This window comes from Panthera onca, chromosome C1 (genome assembly GCF_046562875.1).
Source record: "Panthera onca isolate mPanOnc1 chromosome C1, mPanOnc1 haplotype 2, whole genome shotgun sequence".
In the NCBI taxonomy this organism is placed as follows: Eukaryota; Metazoa; Chordata; class Mammalia; order Carnivora; family Felidae; genus Panthera; species Panthera onca.
The window spans coordinates 17,211,404-17,229,516 of NC_138346.1; the positions used below are offsets into that span (position 1 = coordinate 17,211,404).

The following is an 18,113-nucleotide window of genomic DNA, read 5'->3' on the forward strand; positions in this document are numbered from 1 at the left end:
ATATGAGCTTTTTAAAATATATTTCAGATATTAACCTCTTATCGGATATGTGATTTGCAAATATTTTCTCCCATTCCATAGGTTGCCTTTTTTGTTGTTGTTGTCTTGTTTGCTGTGCAGAAGTTCCTCAGTTTGATGTAGTCCCAATTGTTTATTTTTGCTTTTGTTACTTGTGCTTTTGTTGTCATACCCAAAAAGTCATTGCGAAAACCAATGTCAAGAAGCTTATTCCTTATGTTTTCCTCTAAGAGTTTTATGATTTCAGGTCTTCTGTTCAAATCTTTAGTCTGCTTTGAGTTTATTTTTGTCTATGGAGTAAGATAGGGGTCCAGTTTCATTCTTTTGCATGTGGTTGTCCAGTTTTCTCAACACTGTTTATGAAATTGAAGAGATTGTCCTTTCCCCATTATACATTCTTGACTCCTTTGTCACAGATGAATTGACCATATACGTATGGATTTATTTCAGGGTTCTCCATTCTGTTCCACTGTTCCTATGTCTGTTTTTATGTCAGTACCTGTTTTTGATTACTGTTTTGATTACGATAGCTTTCTAATATAGTTTGAAATCAGAAAGTGTGATGTCTCTAATTTTATTCATTTTTCTCAGGATTGCGTTGAATATTTGGGATCTTTTGTGGTTCCATACAAATTCTATTTATGTGAAAAAGGCCATTGGAATTTTAACAGAAATTGCATTGAATCTGCAGATTGTTTTTAGTAGTATGAATATTAATTCTTCCAATTATTGGAATTATTCCAATATTCCCTGAACACAGAATATCTTACTGTTTATTTTTCTCCTCTCCAGTTTCTTCCATCAATGCATTACAACTTTTAGTGTAGAGATCTTTTGCTTCCTTGGTTAAACTTATTCTAAGTATTTTATTTTTTTTGGTGCTATAATAAATGGGAACTCTTTCTTAATTTCCTTTTCTTAATTCTCTTTCTTTCTGAATTTCTCTTTGATATTCATTGTTGGTACATAGAAACACAACTGACTTTAGTACACTATATCCTGCAACGTTACTGAAACCGTTTATTAGTTCTAGCAGCTTTTTGGTGGAGCCTATAGGATATTCTATATAATAACATTCTATATAATAACATCATATTTCTATATACAACATCATATCTTCTAAAAATGAGACAGTGTTACTTCTTCCTTTTGAATGTGGATGTCTTTTATTTCTTTTTTCTTGCTCTAGCTGGGACTTCCAGTACTATGCCGGATAAAAGTGGTGGGCGAGCTTCCTTATCCTGTTCTTGAACTTAGAGGAAAAGCTTTCAGCATTTAACCACTGAGTATGATGTTAGCCATGGGCTTTTTATATATGGCCTTTGTTATGTTTTGGTATGTTTTCTCTATACCCAGTGTGTTGAGAGCTTTTATTGTGAAAGGATGCTAAATTTTGTCAAATGCTTTATCTGCATCTATTAAAATAATCACATGATTTTTAACTTTCATTTTGTTAATGTGCTATATCACATGGATTTGCAGATATTGGGATGGACTTACATCCCTGGAAAAAGTTCCATTTGATCATGGCGTCTATCTTTTGAATGTACTGTTGAATTCGGTTTGCTAGTATTTCGTTGAGGACTTTTGCATGTGTGTTCATCAAATAAGCTTGCAAGTGTTCCTGCCTCTTCTATTCTGGGGAAGGATTTTGAGAAGGATTGTTATTAAATCTTTAAATTTCTGTGAGAATTCACTGGTGAAGCTATTTGGTCCTGGACTTTTCTTTGTTGGGAAGTTTTTGATTAATGATTCAATCTTCTTACTAATAATTCCACTCTTCCATTCAGGTTTTTTTTTTTATTATTTTTATTTCTTCACAATTCAGTCTTGATAGGTTGTATGTTTCTAGGAAATCATTTCTAGGTGGTCAAATTTGTTAGTGAAAAATTGGTCATAGTTACTAGTCTATCATGATCCTCTGTATTTCTGTGGTATCAGTTGTTAATGTCTCTTCTTTCATTTCTAATTTGATTTGTATCCTTTATTTTTCTTAGTAAATCTAGTTAAAGATTTATCAATTATGTGTATCTTTTTAAAAAATAAGTCTTCTGGAATGCTTCAGTGGCTCAGTCAGTTAAGCGATGACTTCTTCTCAGGTCATGATCTCACGGCTCATGAGCTAAAGCCCCACATCGGCCTCTGTGCTGACAGCTCAGAGCCTGGAAGCTGCTTCAGATTCTGTGTCTCCCTCTCTCTCTCTGCACCCCTCCCCCACTCTCTCTCTTAAAAATAAAATAAACATTAAAAAATTAAAAAAAATGTCTTCCATTTTACTGATCTTTTTAATTGTATTTTTAGTCTACATTTCTTTTATTTCTACTCAGACACTTATTTATTGTTTTCTTCCTTCTGTTTCCTTCTTTGATCTTAGTGTGTTCTTTCCCTAGTACTTTGAGATGTAAAGGTAGGTTTCTTATTTGAGTTTTTTTTTTTTTCTTAATGTAGGCATTTATTGCTATACACGTCCTTTTAGAATGATTTTTCAGCATCCCATAAGCTTTGGTATGCTGTGTTTTCATCATTTTCATTTATCTCAAGATATTTTTTTTATTTCTTTTTTATTTCTCTTTTCTTCTTTGACCTATTGGTTGTGCAGAAACACGTTGTTTAATTTCTAGGTATTTGTGACTTTCCCAGTTTTCTACTTGTAATTGATTTCTGTTTTTATACTGCTATGATTGGAAAAGACTCTTCATTTGATTTCCATCTTATTATATTTATTAAGTCATGTGTTTTGGCCTAACATATAGTTTATCCTGACAATATTCCACGTACACTTGACAAGAGTGTATATTTTGTTGCTGTTGGTCAGAATTTTCTCTTTGTCTTTTAAGTCCATCTGGTATAATGTGTAGTTTAAGTCCTATGTTTCATTATTGATTTCCTGTCTGGATGATCTATCTGTTGTTGAAAGTGGATTATTGAAGATCCCTACCATTATTGTATTGCTGTCTATTTCTTGCTTTAGATTTGTTAATATTTGCTTTATGTACTTAGGTACTCCTATGTTGAAAGCATAAATAGTTACAATTGTTATATCCTGTTGATGTTTGATCCTTCTATTGTTATATAATGACCCTCTTTGTCTCTTGTCACAGTCCTTGGCTAAAATCTTGTTTGTTTGTTTGCTTTTTTTGTTTTTTTTTTTTGTTTTTATGCCTATAGATACCTCTGCTTTCATATGTTTTCCATTTTCATGGAATATCTTTTTCCATCCCTTCTCTTTCAGTCTTTCACCTTAAAGCTGAGGTGAGTTTCTTATAAGCAACATGTAGTTGGGCCTTGGTTTTTGATCCATTTAGCCACTCTATGTACTTGGGAGAATTTAGTCCATTTACATTTAAGGTAATTATTGACAGGCAACTTACTGTTGCTATTTTGTTAATTGTTCTCTGGTTGTTTTGTAATTCTTTTATTCTTTTATTATTCTCTTCCTCTTTTCCTTTGTGATGTGATGATTTTCTATACTTGTATTCTTTGATTTTATTATCTCACTGTATTTTACCTTTTGTGTATCTACTATAGACTTTTACCCTGCTGTTACAATGAGGCTTACATAAAGTATTTATATTTAATATTTATAACAGTCTATTGTAAGCTAATAAAAACTTCAAATGCATAGCAAAGCTACCCCACCCCCATATTCTATGCTTTTGATGTCACAACTTACATCTTTTACATGTATGTCTGCTAATTACTGTCATTACGGTCACTTTAAATACTTTTGTCTTTTCGGGTGCCCTGAGTGGCTCAGTTGGTTAAGCATTCGACTTAAGCTCAGGTCATGATCCCACGGTTCATGAGTTCCAGCCCCACATTGGGCTCTGTGCTGACAGCTCAGAGTCTGGAGCCTGCTTCAGATTCTGTCTCTTCCTCTCTTTCTGCCACTCCCTTGCTCTCTCTCTCTCTCTCTCTCTCAAAAATAAACATTAAAAAAATTAAAAACACACAAACAAAACAAAACAAAAAAAAACTTTCTGTCTTTTAACTTTCACACTAGGGTTATAAGTGATTCACTGCCAATTAGAACAGTATTCTGAATTTAAATATATATTTATGTTTACCTGTTGGTTTTAAACTTTAATGTGTTTTCATATTACTAATCAGTGTCTTTTTTCTTTCAGCTGGAAGGCATTTTTTAAAACATTTTTGTAAGGCCAGTCTAGTGGTGATGAGCAACTTCAGCTTTTGTCTGTCTAGAAAACTCTTCATCTCCTTCAATTCTTAAGAACACTTTTGCCATATGGAGTATGCTTGCTTGGTAGTTCTTTCTTTCAATACTTTGAATATGTCATGCTAAATATTTTCTGCTGAAAATATGCTGGTAGCCTTATGGGCATTCCTTTGCATACAACAAGTTGTTTTTCTCTTACTACTTTTAAGATTCTCTTCTTGTCTTTAACTTTTGATAATTTAATTGTAGTGTTTCTCAGGGCTTTTGGATCTGGATTCCTGTTCCTTTCCCCAAGGTAGAGAAGTTTTCAGTCATTATTTCTTTGGATAAGATTTCTTTTTCTTTTCCTTTCTCTTTTCTCCTTCTGGGACCTGTATAATATATCTATATCTATATTTATATCTACATGTATCTATATATACATATCTATTATATATATTCATATTTCATAGGTCCACTTGATGGTATCCCATATATATATATACACAAATATCCTATACATATATACATATAATATTCATAATCATATTCACATTTTATATTCATATTCATATTTCATAAGTCATTTCATATACATATTACATATACATATGCATATACACACGTCCCATATATGTTTACATACAATATTCATATTCATATGTCATAGGTCCATTTGATGGTATCCCATAGGTCCTCTAAGCTATCTTCACTGTATTTCATTTTTTCCCATTTTTATTCCTCTGATTGAATGAATTCCATTGCCCTCTCTGAGTCCACTGATCCCTACTTCCATTAATTTAGTCTGCCTTTGAGCCCTGCTAGTGAATTTTACATTTCAGTTATTGTATTCTTCAACTTCATGATTTCTGTTTGATACTTTTTAATATTTTCAATTTGTTGAAATTCTCACTTCGCTTATCCATTGCTCTCCTGACCTACATGAGCAGTTTTATGACCGCTATTTTGGACTCTCTATCGGATGAAATATTTATCTCTGTTTGATTAAGATTAATTTCTGGGTATTTATCTTGTTCTTTTGTTTCAAACATATTCCTCTGTTTCTTCATTTTTCTTGACTCTCTGTATTGGTCTCTGTACATTAGAAAAACAGATAACTCTTTCATTCTTGACCGAGTGGACTTCGGTAGAAAAGTAAGACTATTGATCAGTAAAGCCTGAGATGCTAACTGTCTCTCAAACTTTTGTATTGTCCAAGCCTCCTTCTGTGTCCTCAGTGGCTCCCAGAACTTGAGATTGTGCCGAGATCCATCAGTGTCCCAAAGAGGAAGATTGCAATTAGTATCTAGCAAGCTGATTAAAAACTAGAATCCCAGGCAGTTGCTGGGAAAGTATGTGGTTAAAGCCCTTCCAGGGAGAAAGTGAGAGAGAGACATTTTTGCTTGCTTCCTCTGTGTTGGGTCCAGGTCTCTGGTCACGGTGGTGGAGGGAGGGGTAATTTTGTGCCATTAAAAGTTGTTTCTTTGTTTGCTACAAGTTCTGTGGTACTTGTAAATGCAAGCCTGTTGGCTGTTAGAGTTAGATGATGTGAAGACCCATTCCTAGAATGAAAACTAAGATACTTATTTGTATTTAAATGATCAGAATGGTACTATTTTCCCAAGGATGGAAAATAAATATTGCAACCTTAGATAGCATGACCAAAATAGATTATTTTCTGTTGAACATAATCTAAAGCTAATGGATTCTTTATATTTAGGAATTATAAGGATTATAAAAAATAAAACACAGCTGATTTTAGTAGTTCATCATTATCATCTAAAGTTTATCATTATATTTGGGGAAGCTGAAATGCTCTTAATCATATAAAAAAATGATCAATAACCTCTTTATACTAAATGAACACGTGACACATCAGGGTAGAATTTGAATGAGAAATTAATTATGCTATAAATGATTGCTTTTATAAGAGAATCTTACGGGACTCTTCAAAAGAGAAAACTAACTCATTCTTCCTAAAGAAACACTCAAGGGGCAAACATATATGTTATCTCCTAGGTGATACTGGCTCATTGGATAATTGGGTCTCATGTCATAATAAGAGAGAGTAATTCCCCCAGGGCAATGATGCACTTAAACAAAATAGGTCAGAGGTATGAATAACAGAAGAGGCAGTTAGAAAAATTCAGAGTCAGCTCAGAGATTGTTTGAAAACAATTCCTGTCGCTGGAGACAGTTTTGTTTTCATTAGCGGCCAAATATTCCCAAACAAATGAAGGGAGAACGAAGTCAGATAAATGTATGAAGACTTACACGAGGGTACCCGGAACTTTGTCCACATGCTACTGAGCGCATCAGCAGAACAGCATAATGCAGTCCGAATGTGTGGGCTAATGGCTAATTCGTATTGTCTTCTAGGTTTAAGAACAGCTAATTTTTCTTCCGTAAACCAAGTTTGCACTCGGCAGCACTCTAGGGCAATCGTATTTGTATTTTGCTAATCACAGTTTCGACATAATGCTATTTGCTCCTTGATGATCCACTAAGGCCACTCTCAGTCTTATCCCCAAACATGTCCTCAATGCTGACACGTATGCACAACTATTGAAGACTGCTAAGAAGTAGTTCTGTGCTGTAGACATTGCCACGGGGAACCAAACATAGAGATGTCATTTCATTTACGTCTTCCTGCTCTTTCCTCTCTTGCGTCTACTTTATTGGATATTGATTCCATTCGGAAAGGCTTCTATCTCCTGTCTCTTGTTTGGAGGTATTAGGAGCTGATAGAGGGTCATATACAGGCTCCGAATTTATACGGATGTTCTAAAACGTCAAGCTTTTTAAAACAAAGATCGTTCATGCTCTTCCTGCCAGTTTGCTTAACTCATTTCGCCCTCTCCCTTGTTCTCTGGCCCTGAGAGTCAAACTGATGCTCCCCTTCTATTCCCTCGTGGGAAGAGTTTGATGTAAATGAGAAAGTTGGTAGAGAAATACAGACTCAGGTAATAGGGGCCTAATTATCGGCCTTTGCCACATTTTAGGAAAGACAAAAGGTCAAAGCTATAGAGGCATCATTCTGAATGCGGAGGTATTGATAAGCATGTTCTAGCTTGCAGGTTAAGTCTTTCGTTGTTTATCATTTCTCTTCCCTTCCCTCTCTCCCAGTTTACAAAATAGAATCATTGTAAAAGAACCTTTGGAACTGTTTATATGACTACCTGCCACATTAAACAAAATTCTGACACCCCAATGTGAGACCAGATTTACTGGTTTGGCTTAAATAAAAATGCAATAAAATTGTATCATCTATGGCTAACTAATAGGGACCTCTCAATCTGTGCTTTGGTGAACATTAGGTTAGCAGGTAGTTAATGATTACTACTCATTTCCTAGAACTGTGTTGTCTACCGTTGCATTTTGAGTCAAAGAGCTGTAGAAATACGAATAATGGTGATAAAATTGTGATCGCGTTCGACCAAAACGCTGAGATACAAACAATTAAAAAAATTATTGAAGCTCTGTTAATATTTACTATTTTAGGTCAAAAGTTCAAGGACATCAGTAAGAGTGAACTGATACTCACTTACATGAAAAACATGAACAGAAGGGTTAGTTAAGGATGAATTTAATGTAAGCCAACAGCAATATTGCAATGCATTAATAGTTTTGACGAACTAGGAAAAGCTTTGAATGGGGAGACAGAGTTTGAGCCCAGGCTCTGCCTCTCCTTCATTGGTCATCTGACCCCGGACAAGTCCTCGATGCTTAGATTTTCACATCAACACAATGAGGGATTTGAATTAAATACCCTAAGTTTACACTAAAAACTGATGTAGGTTATAAAGGCAAGGTGAGCAAGAAGAAGAAATAAAAAGTTGATTGATTTAATGGAAGGAGAGATTTGTACTGAGAAGTCAATGTGATAACCTTGGATATAAGATTATGTGAAGCCTTGTTGATGTTAGAGTAAATCAGATAGTTATTAAAGAATCAAAAAATCATAAGTAAGGTAATAATCATGGTGTAAGTGTTGGTATAAGGGAATGTGACATATGAATTTAGAGAAAAATTAAATAAGATAACAACAATTAGAAGGATTTTTTTGCAGTAAATTCAATGGTGATATTCTGTACTATTGTAACTGCAACAATAGGAACAAACATGCATTTATTTCTTACTTTCTGGCTAACACTATATTAAGTATTATATAAGCACTGTGTCATTTAACATGCCATATAAGAGACGTCTCCATAGAAAAAATTAAATCAGCAGGTCATGCTGGATAATACAAAAGTAATGTTAAAACTAGCCAATCGTGATAAAAAAAAGGTGTTTTTATTGTTAATGTTTATTTATGTTTGAGAAAGAAAGACACAGCCCAAGTGGGAGAGGGTCAGAGAGAGAAGGAGACACAGAATCGGAAGCAGGCTCCAGGCTCTGAGCTGTCTTCGCAGAGCCCAATGCGGGGCTCGAACTAGACAAACCACGAGATCATGGCCTGAGCCGAAGTTGGAGGCTTAATGGACTGAGCCACCCAAGCACCCCGTGATACAAAATTTTGAGTTTGAATTCTGCCACATGATGATGCCATTGGATTCAGAAAGCCAGTCAGTGTCAGGGGAAAGATTTGGTGATGACTTTTGGCCATGTTGAATTTGAAAGAATTTCCCTAAGGAAATATAAAACATACATTTCTAAGCTATGCTGTGTAGACCTAGGCATTCAGGCCCTAAAAGCAGATGATATTTACAAATGAGGAAACGTACACAGTGGAACAGGATCAAAGGGCTTGGATTTCAGGAGATAATCATAGATTGGTGAAGTGGAACCAAAGAAAGAAAAAAGGAGAATTGAGGAGAATGGTCACAAATGCTAAGAGAAGGGAGAATTTCAAGAAAATTGAGGGGAATTGGAGGAGAACATCGGCAGTGAAAACTGCCATATAGCTCAAGGTGTGTTTCAGGTCTGGAGCAAACAGGTATATTTGGCTAGAAGGACTAAACTGAAGCTCCTGGGGTGCCTGAGTGGCTCAGTCCATTAGGCATCCAACTCTTGACTTTGGCTCAGGTCATGATCTCACGGTTCCTGAGTTCAAGCCCAGCATCAGGCTCTGTGCTGATAAGGTAGAGCCTGCTTGGGATTCTCTCTTTCTCTCTCTCTAAATATAAGCTTTAAATAAATAAATAAATAAATAAATAAATAAAAACCCCTTCAACATCCACCAAGATACTGACAGTGGACGACACTGAACTTCGTTAGTAAGTGAATTAGGGCTGGGTCTTTATGATATTCAACAAAAACTGATAAAATAGCTCTAGAAGTTGGATCTCAAAACCTATCGGAGAAGAAATGAAACCTACTTCTGTTGAAGATAATTAGAACTATGGAACAGACCCTGGTAACTCCCAGTGCAACTCCTATTCCCCACACTACCCTCCCCTGCCTCTCTTTCACCCTGACAGAGCCCTGAAATTATTCAGGTTCCCATTCTCCTCTGCTCAAAATTTGGTTTCATTAGGCAGTTGGCTCCATTGGCAGCCCCAGGGGAACTTCTCTAACATACTCATCATGATCCTGTTTTCTTTGGCTAGTCACTGTTCCAGGCGTGGATATCTGATACCAACTTAGCCAGGGAGAAATAAAGAGAAGTTGGCTAGGGGCCTTCTAGGAAAAGTTTTCCTGACTGATTTTAATACCTGCCCTCTGACCCCCCCACACATACAAGAAAAGAAACCTGACCTTTCCTTCGTAGATCTGGATGGGATGCCTGGAAGTCCTGCAGCCAGCTTGTAACCAAGAGGGAAGTAACTTTGAGGACAAGAGATGGAACAGAGAAAGGAGGGAACCTGAGTCCTCGAGGATATTATTGAGATGTTTGCCACGCCATGCTGCATTTCTAGGATTTTCCTTTACTTAAACTATTGGAATTTTCTGTTGCTTGTAGCTGAATGTAATCTATAATGAAAATGTGAATATTACTTCTGGCATTTTCCTCCCTCCCTCTTAATTTTCTCTTGTTATCTTTTATTCAGCTTTTTGTATTTTCTTCCAGTGAAAGTCTTTTACAGAAAATATAACTACTCTAGAAAAGTCCCAATTCTAACTCCTAATTTTGTAATTATTGTCACAATTGAATTCTTTGCTGACTAGATTGGGTGGTATAGTGGTGAGGGGAGGTAAAGAGAGTGCGTGAATACAAGAAGAGTCTATTATTTCCCAATTTTCCTTTCCACAATCACGGCACAGATTTAAAAGGAACTGTGTATAGCATTACTTCAGGGGGATTACAATAAAAACCAAAATCTTTATATAAATTTCTCCAGCCTTTTGTTTTGGGCTCCCATTTTATGACTCTTTTCAGGCATGGCACTTGCATTAACGAGTGCAAGCAAAGCTTCATTGTTCAATATGGCTCTCTAATGAGAAAGAATAAGACTAAGTATTGAGAATGAAAATTGTACATTTTTATGTGGTGGTTTATAGACTATTACTTCTAATTGAAATTTGAAGTTCGCCTTTACAGTTAAGGTGAAAGCAGAAAATCACACATTATGCCCCTCTCTGACATAACAGACTCCAGCCTGGAGTGAGAACTAGTCTTTGACAAAGGGTAGCACTTACATATCAAAAGAAACAGAGAGCTGGCATTGTCTTCAAAGGTGAAATTTGAATGAAGTCCAAAGTCTGTAAAGAAGGCATCTGTGGATGGTAAGGACTTATGATTGTTGGAAAGGTTTTGAGATTGCTAAAAATGGAAGTTGAGGGGGAAAAATCTATTAACGTGTCCAGGTGATGGAGATATGCCTGTGTTAGGGACCCAGTTTGCTGGTTTTTTTTTTTTTTTTTTTTTTCCTGCCAACCTAAGAATTTGCTGTGTAATCTGGAAGAATGCTGCAGAATAGACTTGGAGAGTTTATTTCAATTGGTTTAACTACATGGGATAAAACTTATGATAATGGAGCTTTCCAAAGCACTAATATACTTGAGTACTCTGAAATCTGCTCTTTCAATAATTACTCCCCATGCATTCCCAATGGGTCCAATATTGCCCTCAAGGGGCTGAAAATCCGTCCTTGAGAGAGGAGTGGAAAAATCTCAGTCCATGAAGAGTTATACAGTATGTCTGTGAAATTAAAATTTCACAGGGGAGAGAATAATTAGGAGAAAATAATCTACAAAAGCGGGAGGGAGTTAATAATGAATTTAAAAATGTTAGTCTACAAAAGGGATTTATTTACTCTGTAAAGAAAAAAGAAAAAATACACTCTGTCATTAGGAGGTCCATCTGAAGCTTCCAGAATTACTTCAGTGACACAAGATCCATGATATAAAGGCTGCTTCGGCAGAACCTTGAAACAGTGCGTCAAAAATGTAAATCTTGTTACAATTTTTGAAAGTGGATATGAATGGAAACTTTTACCATTGGTTCAGAACTGTAGCTAAAGGTTTAAGGTAAAACAACACTCTTAACTACCTTCATAGGTCTATCCTGGGCCTTTGGTCACGTGGCCGGTCATCCCTACTACGTCCTTCTTCCTTTCCTAGAACCACGTAATTAAAGGACTCAGGAGAGAGAGGGAATTCTGAGACTGTTTTATGAACAGAGAACATCCCCCCTGACTGGGGAGGCAGCACTCAGGAGGATGAGAAATTACTGATGCAATCGAGGGAGGCTGGCATCTCATTTCCTGGTTGGACTTCAGCTTGGACGGCACACTTGCTGTGGGAAGCAGGTGGGAAAGGCAAGGAGAGAAAGAGAGAGAAGACACAGACAGAAAATTCCTAGGGGAAAAACGTCCTGAACTACCATCATCTGACCTATGTGTTGCCTGCATTTTCCATCAATCGTTGAGATACTGTGAAAGACAGGCCAAGAGACCCTCATAACAAGAGGCTTAGAGTAGTTCCATAGAGGGGGAGGAAGCTAAGGAAATTCCAAAGGAGATCAAAACAGAATATGTCTCCAGTAGATAATTGTGAAGTAGAGAGATCCCGCCCAAGGTGCCTCTTAAAACATTATTCACTTACGTCCCCCCAAGGCAGGTGGAACGTAAGCTATGGTCACGTAGAAAGGCATTGATAGCCACGACCAACGACATCCACTTAATAAAAATAGTTGTGTTCCTTTTAATCTTCTCTACTCCCTTACTAACCCCGAGGAGCTAAAACATAAATAAATAAATAACTGAGTGAAGGAAAAGCAAGGGAAGGGCAAACACAACCTCTTCCCCCTGCAAATCCAGAAGTTCAAAGTGGGTATGCTTCAAATTGAACGTGTTATTCGAGTTTTAAGCTGCCAAGGACTTGACCAACCTCCTTAATGCCTGGACTTTACTACAAGCTCTCAGTGAGACGGAGGGACAGTTTTGACTCTACAAAAAAACTTATAAATTAAACACACAAACGACAACAACGACAGAACGCTTCATTAGGATTTGTTATTTTCCTCCATATCTTTGTAGTTCTTCTTCAACATACTCAAAACCTTAGCTTATTATCAAAATATTTTCCTAATGAATTTTCCCCTCGTATTATCAACATGATTCAACCAAGGACCACAGGGCCTCTGTCTCCATATAGCCAGGAGGAGTTATCTTCACTGTTAAGTACTGCTTCCTTGACTTTCCCGGCTGTAAGAATTACTTAGGCACTTTAGATGTTGTTATTAATATAGTTTCTGAGGGTGTTATGGACTGAATTGTGTTTCCTCAAAGTTAATATGTTGAAGTTCTAACCCACAATGTGATTGTATTTGGAGATGGACCTTTAGGGAGGAAAGTAAGGTTAAATGAAATAACAGTGAGGCTCTAATTTGATAGAACCGGTGTCCTTATAGGAAAAGAAGGAGACACCAAAGATCTCTCTTTCTGTACAGGCACTAGGAAGAGGCCACATGGGATACAGCAAGAAGATAGTCTTCTAGAAGCCAGAACACTAAAAACAGAATCAGCAGGCACCTTGATTTGGGACTTCCAGCCTCTGGAACTGTGAGAAAATAAGTTTCTGTTGTCCAAACTGTGGTGTCTTGTTATGATAGCCTAAGCAAACTAAGACAGGGGGCCTTCCTCTGGAGTTCCTAAGTTCCTAAATCTGAGATGACTCTTAAGAATGTGTGTGTGTGTGTGTGTGTGTGTGTGTGTTAAACAACTGAAATGATTTTTATGATTTTGTGAATTTGGGAGCTACTAAATTATAGGCATTATACTTATGAATATTTCTGCTTACACCTATTTCTTTCTTTTTTGTGGGGATACACAGGGGTTTTTATTACATTTTTATGTGGTTCAGAAATTACATAAGGAAATTTTTTTGAAACTGTCTAGATAATGAAGGAGGGATATACAGATAAATTTTAGCACATACAGTGGCTTGAAGCTATTTTATGTAATCATTCACTCTACTATCTAGTATAGAGAAGGTGGTCAGTTTAATAACATAAAACAAAACAAAACAGACAATCACCCTGATGCCCCTCTTGCTCGTCACAGTACTAATTTCACCCCAGCTCTTTGCCTGATCATCCAGGTTTTTACATATACACAGTCTTACGCTTTTTCAATGAGTATTTATTATTAGGTAAGCCATGATTCAGGGATCCAGGGTGGGGACCACCATGCACCCAGGTCCCCCCTCACCACCTTTGGAGGAGGATGCAGGACAGAGGAGAGGTGGGTGAAGCCAGTTCAGATCTTCCCAGGAAACATACCACCTGTCTACCAGGCTGACACCCAGGATATGGGGCAGAGAGATTTGTATGCACGCTGGTACCATTCACGCATGGAAACGTCCACCCCTTTAGCAATCATTGACTTCTCACAGCGGTGAAAGTCCACTGCTAGAAACTGCTAGTTCTGCTAGCAGTTCTTTGTCTGGTGCTTGTTGGGGAAGTAGCTGTCAAAAGGGGAAGTCTTGTAGTTCTTGATTTTGGTCTTGACATCTTTCGCCATCACGTTGACTCCTAAGGACACCCCTGAAGCAGCTCGCAGCTCAATGTGACCCTCAGCAAAGACTTGCTTATACCTATCTCTTTCGGAATTCTCCTTCCTCCACTCTTCACCGACCTTCTCCATTTCAACAAATGTTTATTGATCCATTACCATTCTAGGTGGTAAGAATATAGAAATGAAGTTTTAAAAAAGAGAGGATAACTCCCTTCCACAAGTTGACATTCTAATGGAGGTGGAGATAATATTATTTATTAGTTAATATGCAGTAGTGATAAATACTATAAAGAAAGTTAAAAAAAAAAGGTAAAGTATTAGAAAGTGAGGTAAAGTGGAAGGGTGGCTCTTCCTATAAGGAAGTCAAGTAAAGCATCTGTGAGAAAATAACAACCAGGCCAAGATTTAGATGCAGTAAGAAAGCCATGCAGAAATGTTTGAGGAAGCACATTCCAGGCTCTGGGAAAAGCAAGTGCAAAATATTGTGACATCTGTTAGGGACATCTCAAGGGCCAAGACGGCTGACCAGGGACTGAGGAGGAGGGGGCTGGAAGGTAACCTCAGAGAAGTGGGAAAGGGCCAGATCAGGTACTACAAGGCCAAGATAAGGAGGTCGGATGGTGTTGAGCAGGAACCAGTTTTGATCTGATTTATTTCCATGTGGAAAAACCACTGGAGTGAGAGGAAATATTGCAAAGCCAGTTAGAAGGCTATTGATATGCATAGCCTGGGTTAACTCCTAAACACAGAATTTCAATGCATTTTAGTATGATGTAACCAGTAGGTATAACCGGGTCCAAAAAAATCAGGGAACCAGAGGTCATTACCTAGAGAGTCTTATATTTTTTCCAGTCCGATTACAATCCAATGCACAGACTTTCAGCATTCCTTTTCCTTTAGTAGAGGACCCTAACTTTGTGGCCTTTCTTCAAACAGGAAGGTAGTTAAGTCTTCCAACACTGCCTCCTGCCTCCGCTATCACGGAAACAGGCAAACAACTGATTTGATGTTCACAATATGTTTTACTAATAATGAGAGCAGGTATATGAAACACATTCCTGTATGATTTACGTAGCATCCTTCACCATTTTCTAGTTACCTGTTTAGGTGGGGTTAGAAACACCTTCATTTGCATACAATGGAATTTCACCTTTAAAAAATGTACCTATCTACCAGCAGAACTTATCAGTGACCTCAAACCCAGATTTTCCAAATATCTGCTCTTAAAGTGTTCATATCCTTTGCTCAGAACGAAATTATTTGATGAAAGTGTCATTGTGCTTCAGATCGAGGTTTTAAAGTGATTTGATTATAGCCATAGAATGTTGGGTTTTCTGTATCATATTGACAAATCCAAACCGTACTTCTGAATTTAACGTTCTCTAAGGAGGTGTTAAGAGCATACTGGCTGCTCTTTCTTTGGCAAAAGCTTCCAACTAGGTAGCAATGCTTCCAATGTTATTTTTGAACTATTCTGTTTTTGACCCTAATCCTTTTCTTTGCTGTGGTTATGGCCCTGAGTCCCTAAATGATCGGCTCTCCTGCAGCTTCAAAAAGCTAATTCACACCACCATGCACATTAGGAAGGTGGTGTATATAATATTCCACTAAGGGAGACCCGGTGAACATTAAGCCCCCACCAGTAACTGGTCATGAGTCAGGCTACAACTGACGCTACTCATTTTTCTTCACTGGCAAGTTTTCATTATGTGGCTTTCCCAGAACAATTTAGAAATTGATCTGCAGCTGATGGAGGCTGGGATGAATCGGGCCCGTAAGTGAACCCAAAACATCAGAGCAAAGTCAAAACCAATGCCAAGACTCCAACACCTGGTACAAGGTGAGGAACACCCCCCTCCCAACTTCCCCCTTCTCCCTTCCCCCACCTCTTCTTCCATAGGCAGCACACACAGATCTCAGACCCTTAAACGGACTTCTCACTCTGGGGACATCTCTATGGCCTGGAGGAGAAGCCGAAGACTTTTCTTTCATCTTCTGTTTACTTATCTTCTGCCTAAATAGGTCAGAGGTTCACATTCTTGAAAAAACAATTCCCTAGTTATGTGTCTACAGATATTAAAGAAAGGGCCTTTTGTTTTCTACAAGTTGTGTAAATCTGTTTGAAAATCTAGGGTGTTGATCTAAACTTGCTCCATGCAATTCTGGCATGCTTGGGGACAGTGGGATTACCTGACAGAGTATGCAAGGGTGAGGTTATGCAACCCTGGGGATACTTTGGGAATGAGATGCTCCTTTTTTTTTTAAGTTTATTTATTTATCTTGAGAAAGAGAGAGACAGAGACAGAGACAGAGACAGAGAGAGCACAGAGGCGGGACAGAGAGACAGAATCTCAAGCAGAGCCTGACGTGGGGCTCAAACTCACAAACCGTGAGATCATGACCTGAGCTGAGATCAAGAGTCAGATGCTTAATGGGCTGAGCCACCCAAGCTCCCCGGAATGTGATGCTCTTAAGACTATCCCAGGAGACTGAAAGAGTCTAGGGACATCCTCTGGTTCCAAGAAGAGTTAAGAGTGATAAATTTGACTTGAGCTGATAGAGTTTAGCCAGTAAGTATTTGTGATGGTGGTGGTGGTGGTGCTGGTAGTGGTGTGTGTGTGTGTGTGTGTGTGTGTGTGTGTGTGTGTGTGTGAGGGAGGAATAAGTGGATGTGTGTTATGGGATGAATGTAGCTGTAATAGGCAAAGGGACCACCTGAGAAAGGACTGAGACTTCAAAAATAAACCTAGATCTATCCTACAAATTGGAATGTAGTTAAGCCAAAAGAAATAGTCCCTTTTCCCCACTCCATCCACGTTTTATGAATTATACCCACCCGATTCCCCTGAAACCAGTGATGACGTCCCAGTCTGTTTCTTCCCCTAAGAACAGTCATGAGAACAGCGATCAGTTCAACAGCTATTGTGAGCAAGGCAAAATGCCAGAGGCTTTGTGATGTCATAGATTGACTACAACTGCTAAACTTGGACCCAGAAGTCACATTCTTACATTGTGAGATAAATCCAATTAATTGACAGGGAATTTCACTCTAAACTTTCTTGAGGGAAGGGGGTCATCTTCTCACACACTAAAAGTATCTTGGAAGAGCTTCAGGATAACCTTTTACCAATGAGCAAATCAATAGGACCCATCCTTCAGAACCATCTACTGAGGGCGGCCCCACCTCTCAGGTAGTTGCTCAGCCATGTCTCTGTTGTGACAAGCCTTGTGCCCACACACATCCAAACTCCACACTCCTCTAGACACATGAGTGCAGGAGGCTGGTAGTGTGTAGGCAATAACCGAGAACCATCTGAGAGAGGAAATATCTTGGTATGAGGTCACCTACTTTATAAATGCCATTTGAGGCTTATGCTTGTATCACCATATCCTTTTCATAAACCCTTTTGTGGTTTAATAATGAACTCTTGGTTTATTACTTTCTGTTACAGAGTCCAAAGGCAAATTTCCATATCTGGCTCCAGCAGAGTGATGGGTACACAACTGGTAATCATTCTGGGACTTACCTTTATAGCAATTATGTTAAGGAACTGAGGGCTGAATGGTTTCCACGATCAGCGGAAAATATAACAGACCAAGAAATTAATAAAAAATAAATAAATTAGCTAAAGGGTGCATCTTCCTTGAGTTATTCTATGAAATATCCAGTTACAATATTTTAATTTAAATAGTAAAATATATTTGAAGCTTAAGACCAATTACATTTTTTCCCTTTCACCTAAAAATCATGTTGGTAGTTGGCTAACTGTGTCATAGGACAAAAATGGCCTAGAGTACCTTCTCAGTGTGAGACTTGTAAGCATCTCCAGAATCCTCTGTTTGGAATGATCAAAAGGGAGGTGGAAGGTGAGTTGGAAAGAGCTTCTGTGACAGTGGTGTGAACCCAAACCCATCAACAAAGTTTCATCTTCAACAACACTTTCTGTGATTAGTTTCAGCCCAAGTCTGCTTCCTTCTCCAGGCTAGAGTTTGGATATGGGCAAGTAAGATGTCTCTAGAACAGGGCGGCTCCCTAT

The 18,113-nt window shown here is 37.9% G+C and overlaps 2 long non-coding RNA genes across 3 annotated transcripts in view; one reads left to right on the forward strand and one right to left on the reverse strand.

Moving 5' to 3' along the window:
- Window positions 1-17,669, forward strand: part of LOC132673580 (uncharacterized) — a 30,307-nt gene extending 12,638 nt beyond the window's left edge. Inside the window, exons 2-4 of the long non-coding RNA XR_009608113.3 lie at window positions 13,011-13,122; window positions 15,799-15,916; window positions 17,529-17,669. This is a non-coding gene — a long non-coding RNA (uncharacterized LOC132673580). The remainder of the gene's footprint in view (window positions 1-13,010; window positions 13,123-15,798; window positions 15,917-17,528) is intronic.
- On the reverse strand, window positions 13,681-17,069 carry LOC132673579 (uncharacterized). Of its 2 annotated transcripts, XR_009608111.1 has the most exons (3): window positions 16,913-17,036; window positions 15,963-16,090; window positions 13,681-14,236 (listed from the first exon to the last, which is right to left on the reverse strand). It is a non-coding gene; the product is annotated as an uncharacterized LOC132673579 (long non-coding RNA). The 2 variants fall into 2 exon arrangements; XR_009608112.1 differs by lacking the exon at window positions 15,963-16,090 and having other exon boundaries at window positions 16,913-17,069.
- Window positions 17,670-18,113: the final 444 nt, after the last annotated feature.